The sequence below is a fragment of the Amphiprion ocellaris genome, chromosome 16, assembly GCF_022539595.1.
Source record: "Amphiprion ocellaris isolate individual 3 ecotype Okinawa chromosome 16, ASM2253959v1, whole genome shotgun sequence".
Taxonomy (NCBI): Eukaryota; Metazoa; Chordata; class Actinopteri; family Pomacentridae; genus Amphiprion; species Amphiprion ocellaris.
This window is the reverse complement of record NC_072781.1, coordinates 31,840,750-31,854,113: the sequence shown is the minus strand read 5'-3', so window position 1 is coordinate 31,854,113 and position 13,364 is coordinate 31,840,750. Positions and strand designations below refer to the sequence as shown.

At 38.2% G+C, this 13,364-nt stretch overlaps 1 long non-coding RNA gene across 4 annotated transcripts; it reads right to left on the bottom strand.

Annotated features, from left to right (window-relative positions):
* Positions 1 to 1,186: 1,186 nt before the first annotated feature.
* Positions 1,187 to 7,000, bottom strand: LOC129350778 (uncharacterized). 4 transcript variants are annotated; one of them, XR_008604294.1, is made up of 4 exons: positions 6,610 to 7,000; positions 3,641 to 3,741; positions 2,770 to 2,911; positions 1,187 to 1,589 (listed from the first exon to the last, which is right to left on the bottom strand). It is a non-coding gene; the product is annotated as an uncharacterized LOC129350778 (long non-coding RNA). The 4 variants fall into 4 exon arrangements; XR_008604293.1 differs by lacking the exon at positions 6,610 to 7,000 and adding an exon at positions 4,660 to 5,020; XR_008604295.1 differs by lacking the exon at positions 2,770 to 2,911.
* Positions 7,001 to 13,364: the final 6,364 nt, after the last annotated feature.

The following is a 13,364-nucleotide window of genomic DNA, read 5'->3' as shown; positions in this document are numbered from 1 at the left end:
GAACACAAAGAACACCTGAACATGTGAAACTGGTTCCATAGTAGAACCATCATTGTAAAAACGTCATAGTATGGCGTTAGGACCCGGTTGTCTAGGGTCGCTGATGAGCAACACAAAAACAGGACAAACGCTGCTTTCCAGGGGTTAGGAGGCTATTTATTTGAAAGAGGAAGTTTACAACAACACAACATGTGAGCAGAAAAATCACAAAGTCTGTCTTTAGTTCAGCTGAAAATATTAGTTTTTGTCTTTTTATTGACCAAACTTTTCAGGAAGTAGATGAAGAATAATTAAAGCTCTCATGTAGAAGTCCAACTTATTTTGGATCCTTGTGGAGAGTTTAATCTTAGAGTTTGTAAAGCTGTTGTGTTTTTAGAGTCACATGGATTGTTTTGACATTTAATAACCAAGTCGTGAAATAAAATTACAGTTGTGGATTTCTGTCATTTAGTCTGGACTAAACAAATAACAGCAGCATAAATCTCAAACGTCATTATGAGGAGTCTGGATTGAGTTTTCTCACTTGATAATGATCAAAACATGAAGTTTAGGTTGGTTTAAAGGAATATAAATACTTGTACATATACCAAGAAGTCAGTGTAAAGGAAATGTAGACCTAAAAGGATTGTTTAAAGGAATATTTAAACAGTTATTTTCATTATTTAATAATCTGTTATCAGTCAGAACCCTGGCAAACTTATTTTCATCAGTTTTTTAGTGGAAGTCACAAATAAAGGAGCTCTTGGTTTTTCCTGGCGTTACTGAGTCCAAAGCTGCTGTTTCAACACAGAACGTTCACATGCATCCACAAACCTCTCAGCACTCAAACACCCACAGACAGGAGGCCGGCTGGACCGAGGCTCGGCGGTCCTCAGACCCACGATCGGGGAGTCGCTGAACTTGTTGGTCCGGTTTGAAGGCCTCCGTGTGGTCCAGTAGAAGTCCACGTAGTCGGTGTTGGCTTTGAACCGCAGCGACTGGCCGCCATCAGGTGGACCGGCTCGTCCTCGTAGGGCTCCTCCTGTAGCCTTGAGGGAACCACAGGAACATTCAGTAGCTGTTGGAGTTCTTCCTGTCAGGCTCGTGGTAGAACGGCTCTGAAGAATCTTGTACTTGTCTTATCTGGAACAATCTAACAGCCTAAACTGTTAACAGCGGTGTAAAGAAGCAAACACACAGGCATAGATTAGGACTCAAACTAGATTTATTTTAGAAAACAAATCAGCTTAGAGGCATTTGTTCACACGTGGCTGAATAGGAGGCCGTCCAATCAGATTGGAGGTCTTCACTCTGTAGGTTGTTTGTTGGGTGAGACTCTTGGACCTCCATCAGCTGACGTGGATGTTTGATGGTCTTCCTCTCTAGTACCAGATGATTCATCCATGAATTCAGCAGCTACAGACTGAAATGAAGCTCATGCTGCCGTTATTGAATTCCTGTTCCAGATCAAATGTTCAGATCTCACCTTGAATGCAGCCGTCTGCTGTCTGATAGTTTTTCTCATTGTAGTCTTCAATGAAGTCTTTTTCCTCATGTCAGGATGTGGTGAGACTCTTTCTCAGTCTCTGCAGACGTCCCTCATTGTGCATCTCCAGAGAAGAAACAGAAAAACTGGTCACTGCTTCAGCATCACAAACGCTCTCCAGCATTGAGAGTGTTTTAGGAATTCATTCATTGTGTTGTGAACTTTGAAGGAGCAGAAACTTTACAGCTGACAAAGATATGAGCTCCAATTCTGGATGTTTTAGGAAATGAAGTTCATCAAATCAACACTTGATTTTTGCTGATAACTCATTAAATTACTGAAGAAATTTAACATAAAAAGTTGTAAACTCTCAGGCAGCTTTTGTTAAAGTTTGTCTATAATTCTATCATCATGTTCTGGAACCAGGACTCTGCAGAAGTTCCTTCAATCAGATACTTGTGTGTTTCTATTTAAGGCCTCAGGTTTGAACGTACAGCAGAGGATTAGAAAGGAATGATTTTAATATTTAAATCAGTCCAGTCAATGTTTGGAGTAAAAATGTTTAAAATTTTGATTTAGATAGATTTGTGTCATAAATAATATTGTAGAGTCTCACTAAAATATATCCAGATTAGTTCAGTGTATTTACATTTTATAGAATATTTGATTTCTTAATCTCAATACTGTAGAGTCTGACCTTAAATATTATAATAATGATGTCAATTTAAATAATAATATTGTAGTGCAGAGTCATAAACGTTAATCAGCTAAACTTACATAATAAATATCACTGTACAATCTTAACCTGAACATTCATATTATTGAGGTAAATTTACATAAATCCTGATATTCTAGAGTCTTAACTGGAATATTTCTAACATGAATCTTTTTGTATTGTGCTGATAAACAACAATCACCAGACTTTCAGATAATATTTATTGTCTGTGATTGTGAGACTAAATTCCTCCACATTCTGGAACTTTCCATGTAGCAGCTGTAGGAATAAATAAAAATAAAATCTGTTCATTTCCACATTATGCACATTTATTTATTCTTAATATCTCAGACTGACCACTGACAGCTGAAGAGAACAACATCCATCATCTTGTTCTAATGCAACGTTCTGCTGGGAAACCTTGACGTTCATGTGGATGTTTGACATGTACCACACCTAAACACTGCAGACAAACAACCCCCTAGTCTCCATGGCAACAGCAGTCCTTGATGCCAGCTGCCACCCTCAGCAGGACAAATTAAAACTACTAGGAGTGGTCCGAGGAACACGACAGAGCTAAGCTGTTCACCTGGGTTCCACACTCCCCACATCCACATCTGATGGAGCATCTGTGGGATGGTCCAGGATCAGCCTGGTCTAGGTAGGACCCACCCTGCAACCCACAGGATCCACAGAATCCACAGGACATCCCCAGAGGTTCTGATGAACCACTGGGTCAGAGGAGTTTTAGCAGCATAAAGGGACCAACACAGTATTAGTCAGGTGGTCAGAATGTTCTACTGTTATATTGTCATGCTGATTATATGATCAGTAAATGTTACCATCAATTATAACGTCCACATTGATCAGGAAAAAAACAATCAGTTCATTCAGAAACTGTGGGGTTAAACCTAAAAACACAGACCTCAACAGCAGTTTGTTTCAAAGCAGAACACCAGCCGGTTTTCACTAAAGAAGCTTTCAGAGCAACAATTAAATGACAGTTTTTTCTCATTAAGTTCACAGAGTCAGAATCCCAAAATAATGTAACACACATCAGGAAAAGAAAAACTTTTATAAATATTTCATTTGTATAAGTACTTCTATACATATAGATTCCTCTTTCTAAGTTTGATCAAATCACGATAACTCTGTGTCCTGTTGTACGATGTTTTCCCAACAGATGGCGCTACCCTCATGAATGGAGCATCAACAAGTGACGTCTACAACACAACAGAAATGTCTGGAAGCCAGTGGCCACCACTTTGAGCACCTCTTGTAATTGTAGAGGCCAAAGATAACTTTTATTAATCTCCTGATGTCTGAATAAATTTGGTATTGAAATATTTATGCAAGTTTTTCTTTTCCTGATGTGTGTAAACATTATTTTGGCTGACTCTGTATAATGGGTTTCTGACAGGTCACCAGGCAACATCTTTTTATAATAATGACAAACATACCTGCATTCTACAGGAGTGATTTTCCTCATGTGCAGGTAAAGATGTGTGAGGAGCTTAGAGATGACAGGAGCAGGAGTCATCCTCACTAATTCAGCTTCCACCTAGAAACAGAAAGACCACAAACAAACACACTGATATACTCTCAAACGTTCAACCTCACAGCCTCAAAATATCTGTTTAGGAAGTGTTGTGTTTCTAAATTCTGCTGAAAGCATTGACAGACATTCTCTTACAAGGTTGTGTAAAAAGCAGCCTGTCCTCTGAGCTACTGAGAAATCTTCCTGAACAAAGTTTCTACGTGTAAATCGCTCTACAAAAACTAAAGCCTCAGTCAGAGATAACAGGTATCGCAAATTATAAACAACTTTCTTTGTTAACTCAGACTTTCTGCTTCAACCTCACATAAAAAGGGGAGTTTAACTCTCAGGTGACTGAAAATGAACGGTTGTGCAGTTCTAGATCCAAAAGTAGGATGTTTCAACTCATGTTTTACTACAAATACATGCAATAATAAATAAATACAATGGCTGGTTGTTAGTTTATTCACTATTAATGTCACTTTATATACTGGATTGAACTTGAGCAGTGGAAGAGAGAAGGAATTTAATGAAATTATGGAGATTCAGAGAGGTAATGTTGCAATGTTAAGTTAAGCGTGGTTTAATTCAAACCAGCTGAATGTTAAACTTCAGTGCAGCTGAACGGGTTTCAGTTAACCTTAAAGTAAAATAACTTTTTTAAAAGCTAAAATACACAGCAGAGAAATACAGGTTGAGAAGTTCATTCTAATAATGAGGACAGCTGCAGCAGCAACTAACACAGGTGTTCAGCGGTAAGTTAGCCACCTGTGTTAATTAGCCCGCTAGCTAACTTAGCCGCTAAGCTAGCTAACTTAGCCGCTAAGCTAGCTAACGCGTCCGGACCAACTGCTCAAACACGACAAAACACAACTCTTCACAAGTCGCTGACTTAACGTACAACAAAATAACGCTACAGGTTAGAAGAATTTGTCTTCTTACCGTGTTTTACTCCAAAAACGAGGTCTCCAGCAGCCAGAGACGCTAGCAGACGTGCGCACCATAGATACATACAGCAGACTAGATCCGCTAGCGAGCTGTCTGACCAATCACTGCTCTCTGACTCTCAGTCAGTCTGACCAATCACTGCTCTCTGGCTCTGTCAGTCTGCCCAATCACTGCTCTCTGGGTCCGCCCTCTGAGAATCTTGTTGTCGTTTGGCTCCACACTTGCTGATGACCACTTCCGGTCTCAGAAAATGAAAAAACGGACCTTTTTTCGTTTCTGTCATAGACTGTATATGGTTTCTGTCTCTTACTGATTTTACTTTTTTGTTATTCTAAATATAAAATGAAAATCAAAGCATTTTTAACATTTTGTGAATCCCCTTTTGATCATGACAAGGAAAAACGCCTTGCATTTCAATTTCATTTTGTGCATTTTAAAACGAAAATCAAATAACCACTGTTTTTTGTTTTTCAATACCGTTTCAGAACGGAAAATCCAATTGCTAAAATACATATAGACCTTTAAATCATACATTTGTGTTTATTTTTACATCAAATTTAATAAAGACTAATGAGATTGTTTTTAATTCAACACTTAGCTGGTTTTAGAAGATATTTTCTGTTTTCAGGCTCAGAGATTTTTACGCCTTTCTAATCTGATTAATTAAACAACTGACATTCCCAGAACTACTTCACTTCTTTGTGAAACGCTGATTCTTTCACACGTCAGGCCACTAGATGGAGTCTGAGGACCAGTTTTATTCTTCTCTGCTGCTCCACAGTTCATCTGACTAGATGGAAATAAGTTGTCTTGGTTTAAAATTCTACACTTCAGTTGCTGCTTCAGATTGGGCCTTCTGTGCAGACGATCAAGCAACATATTTTCACTCACTGGTGTCTTACGTCAACTAATGTAGTTTTATCTTTTTTTAGTCTGAACTGTTTAATTCTTGTTGTGCAGAAACACAAAGTGTTTTCAGGAACCTGTGTACATACACTACCATTCAATAGTTTGGGGTCACCTAAAAATGTTCTTATTTTTGAAAGGAAAGTCGTTTTTAACAGTGAAGATAACATTAAATGAATGATAAATCCAGTCTAGACATAGTTAATGTGGTAAATGGCTATTGTAGCTGGAAACAGCTGATTTTTAATGGAATATCTCCATAGGGGTACAGAGGAACATTTCCAGCAACCATCACTCCTGTGTTCTAATGCTACATTGTGTTAGCTAATGGTGTTGAAAGGCTCATTGATGATTAGAAAACCCTTGTGCAGTTATGTTAGCACATGAATAAAAGTGTGAGTTTTCATGGAAAACGTGAATTTGCCTGAGTGACCCCAAACTTCTGAACGGTAGTGTAGATAAAAGATTAACTATACTCTCAAATTTTGAAGCAACTCAACAACAAAAATGAAAATAGTTTAGCTTTTTTCTTTTTAAATGGTTTAAATCTCATTAATATGTTACCTTGGATGAAACAACTTTACTCTATTGTCCTTGATATTTAAATTTACACAAAAATAGTGTCAAAACAACAGGGATGTTTTGCCAACAGCAGCAAAGAATTCAACCTAGCTACCTTGCTAGTACTAATTAAGCTAATATAGCTAATTAGCTTAACTTAAAGTCAGCTCGTTAGCCTTTTAGACAGATAATATTTAGTTTTTTTTACTCCTGGTTAGCTGTTATATTGCTGTATCATGAAAGTGTATGTGATTTATGAGAAATTTGGCATTAGCAAGGTGAAAATTTTGAAAGTTGGTCTTCTTACCCAAGTCTTCCGTACAAGGCTGATTGATGATTAGAAAACCCTTGTGCAATTATGAGTTTTCATAGAAAACATGAACTTGTCTGGTATGATCAGTAGAAATTTCATTCAAATGCATAAAATGCAGCACATCAGCTCTCCCACCTCTACAAACTTCAGATAGTTTTTTGTACCTTTGCAGTCTTCTCCTGTCTGCTTCAGCATCTTGGTTCTCTGATTCAAACAGGGTGTGAGGATCCTTGTGGTGTTGAACTTGGGTCACGGCGGTGCAGATAAGCGGCGGCCTCGCTCAGGGATCTCAGGTATTTCCGAGGCCTGCGGTGGAAGCGGGGCGAAGCCACGAGGGGCCTTTGGATGCATCTGAGCGGGAGGGAAGAATCAATCTGCAGAGGTATTTGGCGGCAGTCTGGGGGCTTTCCTGTGGAGGTGGGGCTGGAGGGGAAGACGGAGCCTGGTGCCCCGAGGGCCTCTGGGATACCACAGCGGGAGGCAGGGAGGCTGAGGTCAGGGCAAAGGAGGCTGCATGGAGGGGAAGGGATGAGTGTCTAAAGAGCAGGAAGGAACAGCAGCAACACAGAGTAGAAGTGTTTTAAAATAAAGATCAAATTTGTCTCCTCTGACAGTTTACCTCATAATGTAAAGGAAATGTATCTATGCTGCTGTAGAATAATGTAAGAACAGATAAATATATCAAATAAATCACTTGTTTGTTCGCTGAACATCTGGATAACCTGAAAGCTATGAAAGTCTTTCTTTTTTCCTTTGGGTTCTGGGGAAAGTGCACAGAGGAGCAGAGAAGAACGTTAAAGAGCTCATATTCTGCACATTTACAACATTAGAATTGGATTTTTGGGGTCTACCAGATTAGGTTCACCTGCTTAAATGCTAAAAAACACCTCATTTGTACTCTGTCAATCAATGCAGTGGAGTTATGTGACCATCGGCGTTGGTTTGTCTGTCTGTCTGTCAGCAACATTACTCAAAAACAGACTGATGGATTTGGATGAAATTTTCAGGGAAGATCAGAAATGACACAAGGACCAAGTGATTAGATTCTGGCAGTGATGCGGCTTATAGTCTGGATCCACAGATTTGTTAAAGATTTCTGTATTATTGCCAGATAGCGGCACGGCATCACTGTAACCATGACAACAAGTGAACACTACATCAACTGCTGCTGATGATCACATGATTGTGATCCTACTACAAATCCACCGCTGAGGATTAATCAGGACTTATCCATCAGAAATGATCCAGGGAACAACTGATGAAATTGTGGGGTGTTTCTGAGTCCCATCAATTCCTGCCGCCTGCTACATATTTAGGTCACATGATTCTGTATCCGTACATAACGTACTCATGCATAACACACACCTGTGCTCAGGTAATTTTGTTTGTGGGTACATCTATATTAAATGGACACATTCTATGTTGCTGTGATTTCTGATCATCAATAACTAATTAACAAATGCTGCATTTCTGACAAGAAAAGCACTCAGAGTGCAGTCCTCCTCGGAGGAGGACTGCACTCTGAGTGCTTTCTTGTTTTCATCTTATTCTGTCTGAAATGCTCCTTTTTAGCTGCTGTCTCTATAAGGCCGCCTTTGTGATTGGTTAAATGGTTCAGTAAAATTGAGGTAATGCTGGTTAGTTACTTCAGATCTACAAGATCAGGGAGTCTTTGTTTAAAGGTTTAATTAACTGCAAGGCAAATGTGTCAAATGGTGAGTTTAGGGTCACTTAGAAACGTCCTTTTTTCAATGAAGATAACATTAAATGAATGATAAATCCAGTGTAGACATTGTTAATGTGGTAAATGACTATTGTAGCTGGAAATGGCTGATTTTTAATGGAATATCTCCATAGAGGTACAGAGGAACATTTCCAGCAACCATCACTCCTGTGTTCTAATGCTACATTGTGTTAGCTAATGGTGTTGAAAGGCTAATTGGTGATTAGAAAACTCTTGTACAGTTATGTTATTACATGAAAGAAAGTGGGAGTTTTCATGGAAAACATGGAATTGTCTGGATGACCCCAAACTTTTGAACGGTAATGTACAAAAGTAACAAAAGAAAGACCTGCACATCAAACAAGGTGTTTCCAGCAGGTTAAATGTTTTTGGTTTTCAAACCTTTACATGGACAAAAAACAGCTTTAGAATACTTTGAGACAAGGTGGAAAAACTAAAAAGCAGCTTTAACTTCTTTAACACCAACTCAGGCATCGTTAATCTGAAACATTCAAGAGAACAACAGCAAAAAAACCCTCCAAAAAAACAGCAGTTTTTCTTGCCCTGCTTTGATTTAACTTTGATTATAGTTGGACATGCCTTCCTTTACTGTGTCTGAGATGAACAGAGCTTCAAGGTTTGTAGTTTTCTGCACTAAAATTGTAGAAAAATGCTCAAAATCTGTCAGCTTCTTCCTTTCCAGTAACACCTGATAACGGATGGGTCTTGATCTTAATGGTTTCGCTGCATTTTACACCAATTTTTAAAAAAAAATCCCTAAAAACCTCTCCCTGATGCTCATTCCAGGACAAACACACCTTTTATCCACTCTCATGTTTGATATGTGTAAATAACAGTGACGTAAAGGGATATTTCAGGTGGAATTCAGGAAGATTTAGTTGTAGGAGGTGAAAGAAGAAGCAGGAGGAGGAGGAGCAGACGATGGGTCAACACGGTGTTTCCGGTCCTCTGGGACGTCTGCCAGCTCTGGATGACGGGATCACTCATCCCTCGTCCGGCCCTCTTTCATCTCCGCCTCCTCCTCCACTCATCACTCCATCACCACAAGCTGTTTGGTTTCACTCCACATTAACCTCCGCAGAGGGACGTCCACTGACCCAACAACCACCACCTTCCTATCAAGTCCACGTGATCACAAGCTGGAAATCAGTTCAGGCTGCTTCACTTCAAGAACGCAAAGTTTCTCTGCTGCCTTAACAATAAAAATGAAAATGTAAAACCAACAAAGTTTGGCTCCCTACATGTTGCACGCAGGTTCTCAGTGCAAAAGAAAACAAGCAATATGCAGCGGATTTGTTCAATTTGAAATATAAAGACTGAATTCAGCAACGTCATCCTTTCTATCAATATGAAAATAAAAAGCTGTGACTTATCTCAATATGTATTAAATCCACAGCAAGAATCTTTTCTTCAAACCACAAAGAGGAAGTTTTAACCCAGGGGTGTCAAACATGTGGCCCGTGGGCCAAAACCGGCCCACTAAAGGGTCCCAGTCTGGCCCACAGGAAGACTTTGTAAAGAGTAAAAATTACATAGAAGACATTAACTGCAAGTTTCTACATTTGTAAAACTATAAATTTAAAATAATTTCTAGACCATGACAAGTGTTTTGATCCTATAGTAAAATACTAGATCGCTCTTTGTTCTTCTGTCATTTTGTGTCTCTTTTTTGTAATATTTTGTCTTGTTTTTGCTGTTTTTGTCTGACTTTTGTCGTTTTTCTCATGTTTTTGTTGTTTTGTTTCTTTCTGTTTCCTTTTTGTCTCTCTTGTGTTTTTTGTCATTTTATGTTTTGCTTTATTTGTTGTTTTATCGTTTGTATCGTTTTGTGTTTTTTGTCTCACTTGTGTTGTTTGTCTATTTTTTTGTCGCTTTGAAACTTTTTGTCAAATTTTTCGTCTCTTTTTGTTTTGTTTTGTGTCGTTTGTCTCATTTTTTGTTTTGTCTCATTTTTGTCATTTTGTATCTCATTTTTGTAGTTTTTTTGTTTTTGTTGTTTTTGTCTTTTTTTTGTCTGACTTTTGTTGCTTTAATCATAAAGTAAAATACAAAATCATTCAGTATTTTGAGGTAAAACCAATTAAAATCGACAAATACGTGAATGTATCCGATAAGTGTTGCTTGTTATAGAATACAAGAAGAAAGGGTTGCATTTATTCTCAACAGACGTGAGAACCAGCTGTTAGTCAAACAAAGCTGGGCTGATTTCTGCTCTATGTTAATGACGTTTTTATCACTTTTTGTTTTGTGAGACTTTCAATGCAGCTTCTGAGGCTCCTTAAATGTTTTCTTTTTTCTGCACAGATTGAATATTTGAACGATTTTCATATAAAGCATGAACCCTAATACAAAGTTGCAGAGGTGTACATATCTTCTACAGACACGCTGCCATCTGTGGCTGTTGAAAGATTTTTGATATGACTGCAGATGTGTTATCGTGTGCCGTCATCCATCAGCCACAGAGATGAAAGAAACTCAAACTTCACATTTGAATTTCCCAACCACTGATGATGAGTTTCCTGTTTGGACACAGATTCATCTGATCTATTATAAAACAACACAAACAGACAATCTGATTTCTGTACACCTGTGGCACTCTTTGATATGACCCCTTTTCCAAACAGAACACAGATAATCCTCCGTCCACGCTGCACTCTATCATGAAAAGACAGGTTTGCATGAATAATACGCTCCGACTGGTGGCTCATTGGTGTGTTGCGGCGGCTTCCCTGTTTTCCCAGAGTCATACGTGTCGCAGTACAACACACGGAGGATTATTGAAAATCCTGCTGCTGTGTGATTGACACGTATGAAGTGAGAGTGACGCACGGACAGCAGAAGCAGCAGAAAGGTTAAATTCTACATTTACATGTGAAGTACTGAGCTGATGGTCGCATTCTGACCCGTCTGAACAGCTGATAAGATTTCAAACTGTTATTCTGGTCAGTAATGAGCCTGTCTCTCAGCCCTCCAGAGCTCATTATGAAAACATAGACAGAAGATCAGATTACAAACCGTTTGTTAATTTATGAAGTAAGAGTACGAATACAAAGCCACAGCAGTTTGGATGAGTTTGGAGATTTTTTCTTGTGGCACAATCAGAAGACTCGCTTTGCATTGCACTGCAAAAACTCTAAATCCTACCAAGTCTATTTGTCTTATTTTTAGTCAAAATGTCTCATCCTCCCTGATTTAAGATAAATTCACTTAACAAGTGACATTTCAGCAGATGGAGGAACAATGCATCTTAAAATATTGCATCTTAAATATCTTGTTAAGTCAAACAATCTTGAAATGATCTTGTTTTGAGTTGAATTTTACAAGAAAACTCAAAATAAGTTTAACCCTCGTGTCGTCCTGCAGGTCAAAATTGACCCATTTTTAAAGTTGGGAAATGTGGAAAAAAATATATATTTTCACAGTGAAACTTCTGATGTCCACATTTTCACCATTTTTGGGAAATCTTTGAACATTTTTTGGTGGAAAAAAGAAATGTTAATAACGTTTTTTAAGAATATTCACAAAAAAAATCAACCAAAATCAAAGCAAAATTTGCTGGATTTTGGTTGATTATTATCTGAACGTTCTTAAAGAAATATTAGAAGTTTTACTGATATATATGTAATTACTTTAGATATTTTTAGGACTTTTTTTGGAAGATTTTTACTTATTTTTTGAAAATATTTACAAGAGTTTTCTTGCCAAATTTGGGGGATTTAAAAAAAAACTTTTAAGGGAAACTTTTAAGGAATTGTTGTAATTTTCTTTCTGAAGGTTTTGAAAATTTTCATAAATTTGGGAATTTTTGCTGATTTTTTTGGATTTTGTTCAGACAAGGAAACAATATTTTTGGTGCCTGTAAATGAAGACAACAGGAGGGTTAATACATCTCAAATTAGGAGGTTATATGAAAGCAAAAATTTATTTTTGAGTGAAAAAACTGCTTTTTTAAAATATCATATCTGGCTTATTTTAAGACACCTAAGCTTGACAATCCTGGTAAAATAGAGCTTAAAATAAGTTTTCCCAGATAATTTTTAAGATCTCAATATTCTAAATATCATATCTTATTTCAAGAAATCTTACCAAGCCCATTTTTCACTTGTTCTACTCGGCAGATTTTTTCACTTATTTCAAGGTAAAAGTTCCTTGAAATCATTTTTTTTTTCTTGTTTTGAGAGGGGCCACCCTTCCATCATTGGACGACCCGCTCTACCACCTGAGCCACAGCCGCCCAGAGATGGAGACAAAGAGCTTGAACAGGTGTGTTTTATACTAACTCAGGTCCAGCCTTATGGATTGGAAACAGGACATTTCTACTTTAAATCAGTCTCAAAACTCGTGCACATCAAAACCAGGGGCATGCACGTGATTCTGGCATACAGAACAGATCTGAACCAGACCTGGTGAGGAAGGTGGAGCAGAACCAGCTGATCTCAGCACATAACCAAACTCCTGGAAAGGGACTTTTTCACCCAGTGTTAGTTAAGCTAACAAAACTAGCATCACGATCTGGGTTTAAACACATTCTGTCACTGTGTTCACATGTTTCAAAGCCTAATTTTGTTCTTTCCCGTGGTGACAACTCCACTGGAGAATTTAGAAGCTCTTATTCACACAGCTGCATGAGGTTACAGACGTTATCTCAGTCTATACAGTGAATGATAACACAGAGACTGATAGCGTCAGATCAAGTGGAGAATCTTATCGGCCTCCGCTCTACTTTGTGTTGCTAAACTGAACATAGAAAACACTATACCTGCATCATTGTTATCAGTGTCCCTTTACTGATAACTGTGTAAGCATGCTAATATTAGTACCACACACAAAAAACATCAAGAACAAGAAAAGCACCCAGACAGCGCAGTACTCCACCAAGGCTGCTCAGTCGTTGTATCATTTCTGACAAATAAATCTCAACAAGTCTGCAGCGTTCGATCTGTAGTAGGATCACAATCAGCACGATCATCAGCAGGCAGCTGATGTAGCGTTCACTTGTTGTCATGGTTACAGTGTGTGTTGCCGTGACGCTATCTCGCAATGATGCAGACATCTTTAACAAATACTTGGACTCAAACTTTAAGCTGCATCACTGTCAAAATCTAATCAATTGGTCCTTGTGTCATTTCTGACCTTCACTGAAAATTTCATCCAAATCTGTTTTTGAATAATGTT